Source organism: Dryas octopetala, chromosome 8 (genome assembly GCF_963921425.1).
Source record: "Dryas octopetala chromosome 8, drDryOcto1.1, whole genome shotgun sequence".
In the NCBI taxonomy this organism is placed as follows: Eukaryota; Viridiplantae; Streptophyta; class Magnoliopsida; order Rosales; family Rosaceae; genus Dryas; species Dryas octopetala.
The window spans coordinates 16,825,226-16,837,238 of record NC_141373.1 but is presented as its reverse complement, the minus strand read 5'-3'; the positions used below and the strand labels follow the sequence as shown (position 1 = coordinate 16,837,238).

The 12,013-nt window shown below is 40.1% G+C and overlaps 1 non-coding gene across 1 annotated transcript; it reads left to right on the top strand.

Moving 5' to 3' along the window:
- Positions 1-1,593: 1,593 nt before the first annotated feature.
- On the top strand, positions 1,594-1,699 carry LOC147277680 (small nucleolar RNA R71). Its single transcript, XR_015124135.1, has one exon. It is a non-coding gene; the product is annotated as a small nucleolar RNA R71 (small nucleolar RNA).
- The last annotated feature ends 10,314 nt before the right edge of the window (positions 1,700-12,013 follow it).

Below are 12,013 nucleotides of genomic sequence, written 5' to 3'. Positions count from 1 at the left end.
AAAACTTGGGTTGCCTCCCAATAAGCGCTTGTTTTTCTGTCTTCAGCCTGACATTGCCATCTCCTTTACTTACGTCCTTTCCTCTTCCTCTTGTCATTGCTACTCTCGGCATTCCCTAGGAACGAACTGAGGAAGCTCTCCATCTCGGACTTCTCCTCTCCATAAAAAGTGACCTCCTCGTTTTCTGGCATCTCGGAAGTGAGCACATACAGCTCTCGCTTGGTGTAGTGCCGAATTGTCATGGCGCTCTCCAATGCTTTGTACTCCATGTTAGAGGTGCACAAAAATGGTCTTCCAAGAATAATAGAGACATCGCCCGGAATTGTCGGCACATCTAGCACTATGAAATCAGAGGGGATTAGTAATTTACGACATTTAACCAAAACATCCACAAGCATACCACAAGCTTTTTGGGCTGAAGAGTTGGCGAAACGAATGTCCACATCAAATGGTTGCAAATCAGCCTCCTTAAATCCAAGCCTCTCGAACACAACCAGCGGCATGACATTGATAGCTGAACCACTGTCAACTAAGGCATTGGTGATCTTATGCTCCCCTATGCTGCATGATATGACCAACGAGCCCGGATCCTTCTTCTTGCTTGGAAAAGATGCAAAGAGATAACCACAAATCTCCCTAGGAACATTGTGACTATGCCCTTGCTCCTCAACCTTCTTCTCAATAGACTTCAATTCCCTCATGGTTGCTGGAAATTTGGTGATGTCAATGTCCGGAATGAGGGGAATCACACGTGTATCAGCTTCCTCTTCAATCATTTCTGGATCCTCCTCTTCCTCACTATCACTGATCTCAATCACTTCCTTCACCTCCTTAGTCTTGACCACTCTAACTCTCTTTCTTGCGGTAGTCCTCAAAATAGCATTTACATGCTCCTCATTCTTCGGGTTGACGATGGGCTGACTTGGCAACTTCCCCTTCTCTCTCTGACCCAAAGTAGTGGCAATCTGACCCATTTGACTCTCCAAGTGTGCAATAGCCTTCGAATTGGCTTGCATCTGCTGCTCGGTACGGTTCATGAAGGCATTGGTGCTTTGGGCAAGGGAAGTGGTGCTTTGAGCAATCTGAGCAATCTTGTCCTCCAAACTAGACCTCTCGGCATTAGGGTGCACATACGGCTTGTTGGTGCTCCCACTAGCTTGCTGTCCATTGTTGTTGCTCCATCTGAAATTCGGGTTGTTCTTCCATCCAGGGTTGTAAGTGTTGGAATATGGGTCATACGGCACCCTAGGATAGCTCCCAACCTGGTTCACTTGTTCCACGTCACCCCCTTGTCCTTGCACACTCATCATCTTCTCTTGAGCCAAAGATAACTTCTGCACCATAGTCTTGATTTCCATAATCTGTCCCTCCATGGTGTTTGGCACATCAGCCACCTCATATAACCCTCTCTTTGGTCCTCCTCTTGCACGATTGGAATCCCATTGTTGAGAACTCAAAGAAAGCGACTCAAACAATTCTGTAGCCTCATCCTCCGTTTTGGACATGAATGCACCACCACATGCCGAATCCACCTTGGCTTGGTCTCTCTCCAATAATCCCTGATAAAAACAACAAATCACATACCAAGGAAATAAGTTGTGGTGTGGGCAGCTAGTAAGTAACTCATTGAATCTGTCCCAAGTCTCATGGAATGGTTCGTCCGCCTTTTGCACAAATCCAAGGATCTCCTTCCGAATCGAATTAGTCTTGGAAATGGAATAGAACTTGTTCAAAAACTTGCTCGAAAGATCATCCCATGTCGAAATGGAACCACTGGGCAGCGAATACAACCACCTCTTTGCCTTGTCCTTAAGCGCAAAAGGGAACATCCTCAAACGGTACTGATCGGCATTCAGGCCCCTCAATTGTGCGGCTTCACAAACCCCGGAAAACTCCTTCAAGAAATGGATCGGATCCTCCCCATTCAGCCCATGGTAACTCGGCAACAAATGAATCTGACCACTCTTGATTTCGAAATCAGTGGCTATGGTGGCATACTGAATGCACGATGGTTGAGTGGGCAGCGAAGGTGCTGAAAAATGGCTCAGGGGCTGCGGCACTATCTCATTTGCTTCAGCCATGTCGACACTCTCAGTCTCTTCACTACTCGAATCTGATGCACTAGGTTGCGGGCTGACTTGTGATGCACCTAAAGCTTCGTCCTTGAGCCTCTCCAACCTAGCAACAAGTTCAGGGTTCATAAAACACACCTAATCAAGAGAAAACACACAATCAGTAGAAAGAATGCATATAAAGGCATGGCATTTATTAAAAACTAAAAATTAGCAAAAACTGAAATCTAACTAATATAACCTAATTCTAATGACTAATTAAACCAATTCATTGATATTAGACACCATTCCCCGGCAACGGCGCCAAAAACTTGTTTATGTGTTTTCTTAGAATAAAATAAACAATTACCTCATTCTAAGTTTACTCGCAAGTGCACGAATCGCATTAGTAGCAAAGCGTACAAGCACGAGGTCGATCCCACAGGGAATGGTTAATAAACAACAAATCAATGCAATTAATCACTAGAATAACTAAATGGGGGGTTTTGAAAGATGGAAACACACGCACACACACTATATTCTTATCTTGCAATGTTAATTTTCAGTTTCAAATCAGATAAGCATGCAATAACCATCCAAGGCTAATGACAGTTAATTTGAACACAACATATTAAAGTTTGACAGCTAAAAAGGTTTGGCTAGTTACTTTCTCGCCATTGTTCTCCTAATGCATAAACTAAGAGCTTCTTGGGCCTTCATTAGCTAGTTAACCTACATGTTCCCTAGTTCAAGCTAGGGCAGCTGTTACCCATGCAGGAGTCATTAAGTTTTATGAGAACGTCAAACATGCACAACATATAAGCTTTGACTATTTCCTTATAGAGGTCGCCCAACCCCACTACCAAGAATAATCCCTTATTCCCTTGTTACTTGTGGTTTAGTGTCTTTGACTATTTCACAGCTAAACCTAACAGATAAACTAGATGCAATTACCCTAAGGTGGCCAGTCAAAGGATGCAAACAACTAGTGACGGGGGTTCTAATAGATAGTGGAAATTTAATATGCGCAAACATCAAACTAACAGACCAAGAGACGGATAAACGATTTGTTAAAGCATACGAATCCATTAATCGACCTACAACTAACATGCAAGATAGAATAACTAACCTACATAATTAAATAAAACAAATAAAAGAAACAAAACAACAACAAATAAATGAAATCCCAATTCATGATTGTTAACGGAAATCAGAAACACAAATTAAACAAACTTAGAAGCATAAACTAAATGAAATCAGAAACGCAAGACACACAAGATTAAACGCATGCACTAATTAAAAATCAGAAACATAAAGCAACTAGAACAACTACACAATTAAATGAGATCACATAAATTAAATTGCATAAACATAAACAATTAACTAAAATCAGAACCAAAGCTAATAAAGAAATAAAAAGACAACTAAATAAAACCAGCAAATTAATTAAATAAAATCAGTAACATGATCCAACAATAAGAATAGATACTAGAAGGAAAAGGAAAACAAAAATCAGAGGTGCAACAAATGGGGGCTGCGGCAAGGAGAGAAGAAGGAGGAGGCACCTAGCACAAGCAATTGGCTCACGGCAAGGTGAGCTTGGGCTTGCGGCAGCAGGTGGTCCTTCCCTCTCACTTGTCACGCCACCCTCTTCCTAAACCTCTCTCTGAATTCGGCTCACCTTACAAGAATAAAAGTCTGAAACTAAAACCCTAAAACAGCAAAATAAAACTAAGAGGGAGAGAGAGAGTGATTTCGGCTGGAGGAGGAGAGAAAATAATGTTTCCTCAAAGTCTGAATGAGGGGATTTAAATAGGAAAAGCCTTCCTTGAGAGGCAAGGAAGAGCAAGTTGTGGCTGGCTAGGGTTTGCTCTCCTAGTGCCTTGCGGCTTCAGCTAGGGCTAGCTGATCAGGCCTTGGCGTGATGGGCTGCTCCCTTTTGGGCTTGAGTGGCTCACGCCTAGCCTAGCTAGGGTCCTTCCTTGGTGTTTGGGCTGGTAGTCTTGGGCTTTGGGCTTGCATGTTGGGCTTCCATGTTGGGCTTCAGTAGCTTGCACAAGATGGGCTAGGGTTTCACTCCATGGGCTTCCACCTTGGGCTTGCGCATGGCCCCTTGTCTTGCTAGGGTTTGCATGGCATGCATGCGCATGCATGGGCTGCCATCTTCCTCCTTGCGTGTGGCTTTTGGGCTGCTAGGGTTTGGGCCCATGCATGTGCATGCATGGCCCACTTGGTTCGGCATCCCTAGGGCCCATGGGCCCTCCACTTTTGACTTCCCATTTTGCCCCTCATTTCCATTTGAATTCAAATTCATTTCTTCCCTCCATTCATTTCCATGGATTTCCACCACCTTCTGGAAGCTTCTGAAACCTTGAAAAACATTTCCTGGTGCAACTAGGATTTCTTGAAAATGAGAGATTCCTTATCCATTTCGACTTCTCGTAATGACCATATTGCCCCTGGGGTCTCCTAGTGTCACTAGGACTCCTTTCTCTAGTTGGGTTAGGTTTCCTAGTTCGACCAGGAATTCCTGTTTGAATCAGGATTTCACATTTCTGGCTCCGCAATGATGGTTCTGGACTTGATGTTTCCTAGTGTGACTAGGAATCCTCATTTGACTAGGATTTCTGCACTTTTCCTGATTTGACCAGGATTTCACTCGTTTTCCTGGTTTGACCAGGAAATGTCCCAAAATGGCTCCATTTGCTTCTTTTTCTCATTTCTGCTTCATTTGACCTGAAAACACAAAAACAATACAAGAAACACAAAATAGCGAGTTCTAACACTCTAGGTTAAGGAATTAGTATCATAAAGTGATGCAAAATGCACACTCATCAAGCCTCCTTGCTGCTATGTCTCTCCTCTTCTTCTCTCTTGTGCCGCTGCCACCCTCTTGTGATGTTCTTTGTTTTTCTTTTGATTTTCTTCTTTTTCTTTAGTTGATTAGCTTGTTCTTGCTTTCATTGTGGATTTAATTATTATAATGGAAGCTAGATCTTTTATTTTCTTTATTATTATGTTTTGAGTTTTTTATTGCTTTGCTACGTTGGATGATGAAACTTTAATTGTGAGTTATGCAATGGTGACACTTGTGATTTAATTTGATGCATGTAGTAAATCCTTGATCTCTATTTAAATTGACTCTATTTGTTTTGCATCTTTGACTGATCAGCTTAGGTTGCATGCATCTAGATTTATGTTGTGAAACTAAACAAGCTCGAAAGGATGATAGTTTCAGTAGGCAACAAGTGGGTATCCTAAGATAATACCCATGAGAAAAGGGATCATAGATGACATACAGTACATTAATTTAGAGCCATGCGCTATGTGTTTGTCACTCTCACAGATCGTAACGACTCTTGCATGGGTAACAGCTGCCTTAGCTTAGAACTAGGGAACATGCAAGTTAACTGGCTAAGGAAGGCCCAAGAAGCTCTTAGTTTATGCACAGTAAGGGGAGTAATTGCTAAAAGTGACTAGCCAAACCTTTTAGTAGATGAACTTTATTACATTTATGCATTATCTTGAATTGCTTGGTTGTATTTCCATCAATTGGTGTGGATTCTGAATTCTTAGCATTGCAATTGTGTGTGTGTGTGTGTATGTGGTGTGTGTGAGTTTAACAATCTACAAACCCCCCCTGCCGTGTGTGTGTGTTTGGTGATTCTAATTGGTAAGTTGAATTGGTTTGATGTGTATTTACCTATTCCTCGTGGGATCGACCTCGTACTTATACGCTATGCTTACATGAGCGATTCGTATACTTGCGAGCTACAACTTGGTATTCGTTTCTAAATTCTAAGTAAAACAAGTTGTACAAAAAGGAGCAACACGAATACAACCATCTCTTTGCCTTGTCTTTTAGCGCGAAAGGGAACATCCTCAAACGATACTGATCGGTATTCAATCCCCTCAATTGTGCGGCTTCACATACCCCAGAAAATTCCTTTAGGAAGTGGATCGGATCCTCTCCATTCAAACCATGATAACTCGACAACAAGTGAATTTGACCACTCTTGATCTCAAAATCAGTAGCTATTGTCACATAACGGATGCAAGACGGTTGTGTGGGCAGCGAGGGTGCTGAAAAGTGACTCAAGGGCTGCGGCACATTCTCATTTGCTTCAGCCATTTCGACGCTCCTAATGTCCTCACTACTCGAACCAGATGCACTATGTAGAGGGCTGATGTGTAAATTTCCTAACGGTTCGTCTTTAAGCCTCTCTAACCTTACAATAACTTCAGGGTTCATAAAACAACACCTAATCAAGAGCAAACACAAAATCAGTAGAAAGAATGCTTATAAAGGCATGACATTTATTAAAAACTAAAAACTAACCAAAAATAAAAACTAACTAATATAACCTAATTCTAATGACTAATTAAATCAATTCATTGATATTTAGACACCATTCCTCGGCAACAGCGCCAAAAACTTATTGATTGTTTTCTTAGAAAAAAATAAAATACATATTCTATTCTAAGTATACTCGCAAGTGGACGAATCGCATCAGTAGCAAAGCGTACAAGCACGAGGTTGATCCCATAGGGAATGGTCAATACACAACAAATCAAGTCAATTAATCAATAGAATAACTAAACAGGGTGTTTAGGAAAGATGGAAACACACGCACACATCACCACACACACGCACCCATTACCCTATCTTGCAATGTTAAGTTTTCAGTCATCAAATCAGATATGCATACTCTAACCATCCAAGGCTAATGAAAAATCAATTCAAACACAATGTACCAAATTTTCACTCCTAAAAAGATTTGATTAGTTACTTTCTCGCAATTGTTCTCCTAAGGCATAAATTAAGAGCTTCTTAGGCATCCCCTAACAAGTTAACTTACATGTTCCCTAAGCGAACTTAAGGCAACTGTTATCCATGCAAGATTCATTAAGATCTATGAGAACGTCAAACATGCACAACATACAAGCTTTTATTATTTCCTTATAAAGGTCCTACAAAACCATTATCAAGAATAATCCTTTATTCCCTTGTGACTTGTGATTTAGTGTATTTGATTAGTCCACAGCTAAACGTAACAAATAAACTAGATGCAATTATCCTAAGGTGGCCAGTCAGAGGATGCAAATAAATAGTGACGGATTCAATCAGAGATTGAGAATTTAATACATGCAAACATCAAATTCATTCAACAAGAGACGGATAAATGATTTGTTAAAGCATGAAATATTTGAAAATCAACCTACAACTAACATGCAGATAGAATAATAAATTACATAATTAAAACATAAAAGAAAATCTGAAAAATATAAATAAACTCCTAATCCATAATTAAGATAAATTCAGAAACACAAACTAATGGAAAATAAGAATTCTAGAAGAAAAGAAAATTGAAAACCAAAGGAAACATCACTAGGGTGGCTGCGGCAAGAAGAGGAGATGAAGGAGACACCTATCAAGCTAGAAGAACCCCCGGCAAGGTGAGCTAGGGCTTGCGGCACAAGGCTGGACTCCTTTTCTCCCTCAAGCTTCCACGCCAATCAACCTCTCTCTCTCTTTCTACCTTTCGGTCTCTCTCTCTCTCTCTCTAAAATTCTGAAAGTGTAAAAATATGGGAACCCTAAATTATGAGAGAATAGGATGTATATATAGAGGTAAGGGAGAAATCCTTGTGAGGCAAGGCTTTAGGGTGTGCGGCAAGGCTAGGGTTTCTTATCCTAAGGTGTGCGGCATGGGCATGTGCATTGGGCTTAAGTGACTCACACATGTGCACATGAGCTGCCACTTGGACTTGGGGTGATTGGCTTCTTGGGCTGCTAAGGTTGGCGACTGGCTTGCATGGCATACGCATGCATGCATGGGCTGCCACCTTGCAATCAACATTCACATAGGCTCATGGCCCATTTGACTTGATGACATGTCATAGTTGACTCTTGACCATTGACTTTGACTTCCAATTTCGCCCCTCATTTCCCTTTGGATTCGAATTTATTTCTTCCCTCCATTTGATTCCATGGATGTCTACTATCTTCTAGAAGCTTCTGGAACCTTGACTTGATAGAGTTGACTTTGACCAACCTTTGCTAGTCCAATTAGGATTTCTTGTAGATGAAGGATTCCTTGTCCATTTTAACTTCTCGTAATGACCATATTGCTCTGGAGTCTCCTAGTGTCATTAGTACTCCTTTTCATAGTATGGTTAGGTTTCCTAGTTCAACCAGAAATTCCTGCTCTAATTAGGATTTCTCATTTCTGGCTCGATAGTGATGGTTCTGTGCTTGATGTTTCCTCGTGTCATTAGGAATCCTCATTTGACTTGGATTTCAGCTCTTTTCCTGTTTGACCAGGAATTGACCCGTTTTCCTAGTTTGACCAGGAAATGTCCCAAAACGGCTCCATTCGCTCATTTTTCCTATTTCTTCTTCATTTGACCTGAAAACACAAAAACAAGACAACAAACACAAAATATCGAGTTTTAACACTTTGGGTTAAGGAATTAGTATCACAAAGTGATGCAAAATGCACACTCATCAAAAGACATAGGGAAACACTTTCTCAAATTAGGATTTTCATTCTAGACTTATTGAACCACATTTGGAGTTAAGAATGCACAAAAACGTCGTTTCGGTCCATACTTGGTCCAATTTCGTCCAAATTGCACTAAAATATTCCCATTTGGCAATAAAGAAATTGGGAAGCCCTTTTTCAAGTTAGGATTAGCGTGCTAGATCTATTGAACAACATTTGGTTTTAAGAACGCACGAAAACGTCATTTCGGTGCATTCCTGGTCGAATTTTGTCCAAATTGAACTAAAATGTTCCCGGTTTGAAAGAAAGACATGGGGAAGCACTCTCTCATGTTAGAATTAGCATTCTACACCTATTGAACCACATTTGGAGTTGTGAACACACAAAAACGTTATCCTGGTGCATACTTGGTCCAATTTCGTCCAAATTGCACCAAAACATTTTCGGTTGGCAAGAAAGTTATGAGGAACCACTTTCTCATATTACGATGAAAGTTCTAGACCAATTGAACTACATTTGGTGTTACGAACACACTAAACGTCAATTCGGTATATACTTGCTCCAATTTCGTCCAAATTGAACCAAAAGTGCCCATTTGGGAATAAAGACATGAGGAATCACTTTCTCATGTTAGGATTATTGTTCTAGACTTATTGAACTATATTTCGAGTTAAGAAAGCGCAAAAACGTCATTTCGGTGCATAAGTTGTCCAATTTTGTCCAAATTGTACCAAAACGTTCCTGGTTGGCTAGAAGGACATCGGGAAACACTTTCTCATGTTAGAATTAGTGTTCTATACCTATTGAACCACATTTGGTATTATTAACGTCTGAAAACGTCATTTTGGTGCATACTTGGTCCAATTTCATTCAAATTGCACTAAAACATTCACGGTTTGGCAAGAAAGACCTGGGGAAGCACTTTTTCATGTTAAGATTAGCGTTTTATACCTATTAAACCACATTTGGTACTAAGAACGCACGAAAACTCTCATTTCGGTGCATACTTGCTCCAATTTTGTTCTAATTGCTCCATAACATGCCCATTTGGCAAGAAAGAAATGGGGAAGCACTTTCTCATATTAGGATTAGCGTTCTAGATCTATTGAACTACATTTGGTGTTAAGAACGCACGAAAACGTCATTTCGGTGTATACTTAGTCCAATTTTTTCAAATTGCACTAAAAATTCATTCATTAATGAAAATTCATTATGTATAAAAATTCATTTCAAAATTCATTCATTAATGAAAATACATTTATTTCAAAAATACAAATCAGAGTGGCCAACAACCTTGTCCTCTTCCTTTCTGCATCCCCCACATGCTTATCCAACAAAACCAAAACCATACTACACCATTATCTATGGTGCACCGAGTTAAACACAAACCCGGTAAGCTCAGTAGAGCTTGTATGAGTGAATAAAAGCAACAAGAATCTCAAATCCTCAAATATATTTAATTAGATATAAACCAATATTTGATAAATCATCAGAATCCAACAATAATGATACTAATAATTTAATACAACAATCGAATGCCTAATAAATCTCCAGATGCCTCAATATAAACAATTCACATAATAATCTAATTAATCCTTTATCAGGCATAATCATCATTATCATTATCAAAATCAATTTCATCCTTCTGATCCAACCCTAGGACCTACCAAGTCCTAATCAAATAAATAGGCAATTTAGACAAGTCAAATAATCAGACAATTCAACTAGACCTAATTCTCTCATTGCATCATTACCATTCTCATAATACAATAATAGGATAATCCAACTTAATTTTAGTCACAATGCTTACTCGATTGACCATTTTACATTAAAAATGTGAAATGACCAATTTGCCCTTGAACAGCAACTTTGCTCGCACAACACCATCATGCTTCCGCTGCGCCACTCTGATCGCTTTCAGACCTCCCACGGGTAGAGTCTCGGTACTACTAGACTTGCTAACTAACAAGATTAAAATAGTCTAATTAGAAAGAGATTAATCAAACAAAATTTCGGCAAAACTTCGACAGGGATCAAGAATTTATCTATGGAGTGTGAAAATGACTTTCTTAAAAATTCACTGAAATCTAGCCTTCACACTACTAGAATTGAAGGGCTCGTCGCGACAATCGCGTACGTGAAAACGGATCGTGAATTGGAGCTGTAGAACTCAAAATATTTCAAAAACAAGATTGAAGAAGAAAGAAAAATGAAGAAAGGAGAGAGAGTCTCTCTTGGGACGGGTGCATTTGAATTGTGCGGATGAAAGGAGGACATGGCTGGTATTTATAAGAAAGAATGGGTGCACAGACTTTCCATGAACATGGTTACACTAAATCACAACCAAACTTGGGCAACACTCACTCTTTGATCAAAATAATCTAAGGCGGAGATCGTGAGCTTACAAAGAAACAATATGCGCGGACGTACAGGATTCCTACACATGCTTGCACCCTACTGTTGAGTGTCCAATTTGCATCATTTTATGATATTAATTCCCTAACCTAGAGTGCAAGAACTCGATATTTTAGGTCTTGTTAGTTTGTTTTAGTGTTTTGCAGGTTAAATGAAGCAATGATGGAGAAAGAAGCTAAATGAAGCTATTTTGAGCTAAAAATGGAAAAAATGAGAAAAAGAATCTTGAGGGAATCTTCTAGAAGGATCTGGAATCTGGAAGGAATCTTTGAGGAATCTTAGACAGAATCTTTTGGGGAATCTTTTTGGTCAAGGTTGACTTTTGGTCAAAGTCAAAGGTCAAAGTCAATGGTCAACCGTGCCACATCATCTCATGACATGGACCACCCATGCAGCCCATGCACTATGGGCCATGCACTATGGGCCATGCACATAACCCTAGCCCAAAGGACCAAGGCCATACGCCTATTGCTAGCCCAAATGGTGGAAGCCCAAGTTGTTTTATCCAAGAGTCCGCAAGCCCAAGGAATTCGCACCCACTTAGCTGATCCAAGGCCCAAATGAAAGGAATTCTTCATGCTCAAGAAAAATCTCACAAGATTCAGTCAAAGATCACAAGGAGTCCTAGTTGAAGAAAAAGTCAAAACCCTGGAAACTAGACACTAAATTTCGACAGTGATTCTGTATTTCTACAGAACGAATCAGGTAGCATGCCATATATGGTTGGAAAGATACGGATGTTAGCTTCGCAGGGAATTTTACGGATTTCAATTCCGAGTTTTCTAGCTCAAGATATGGCCATTTTAGTGGAGGTAGTGCAGCAGTTCCGCGAGCTGAAAAAGGAGTTACGCCCAAAAAGAGCCCAAATCAGCCCAAGGCCCATGCTTGGCCGAAAATTATAAGCCTTGGTGTGCAAGGAATGCACTTATCCCACATTGAAGAGAAAGAGAAATCTCAGCCCCACTCTCCTCTATAAATACATCTTTATAACTCAAGGAGAGGGTTCCGTTCTGTTCTCTTTGTTCCTCTTTAATTTTCAGAA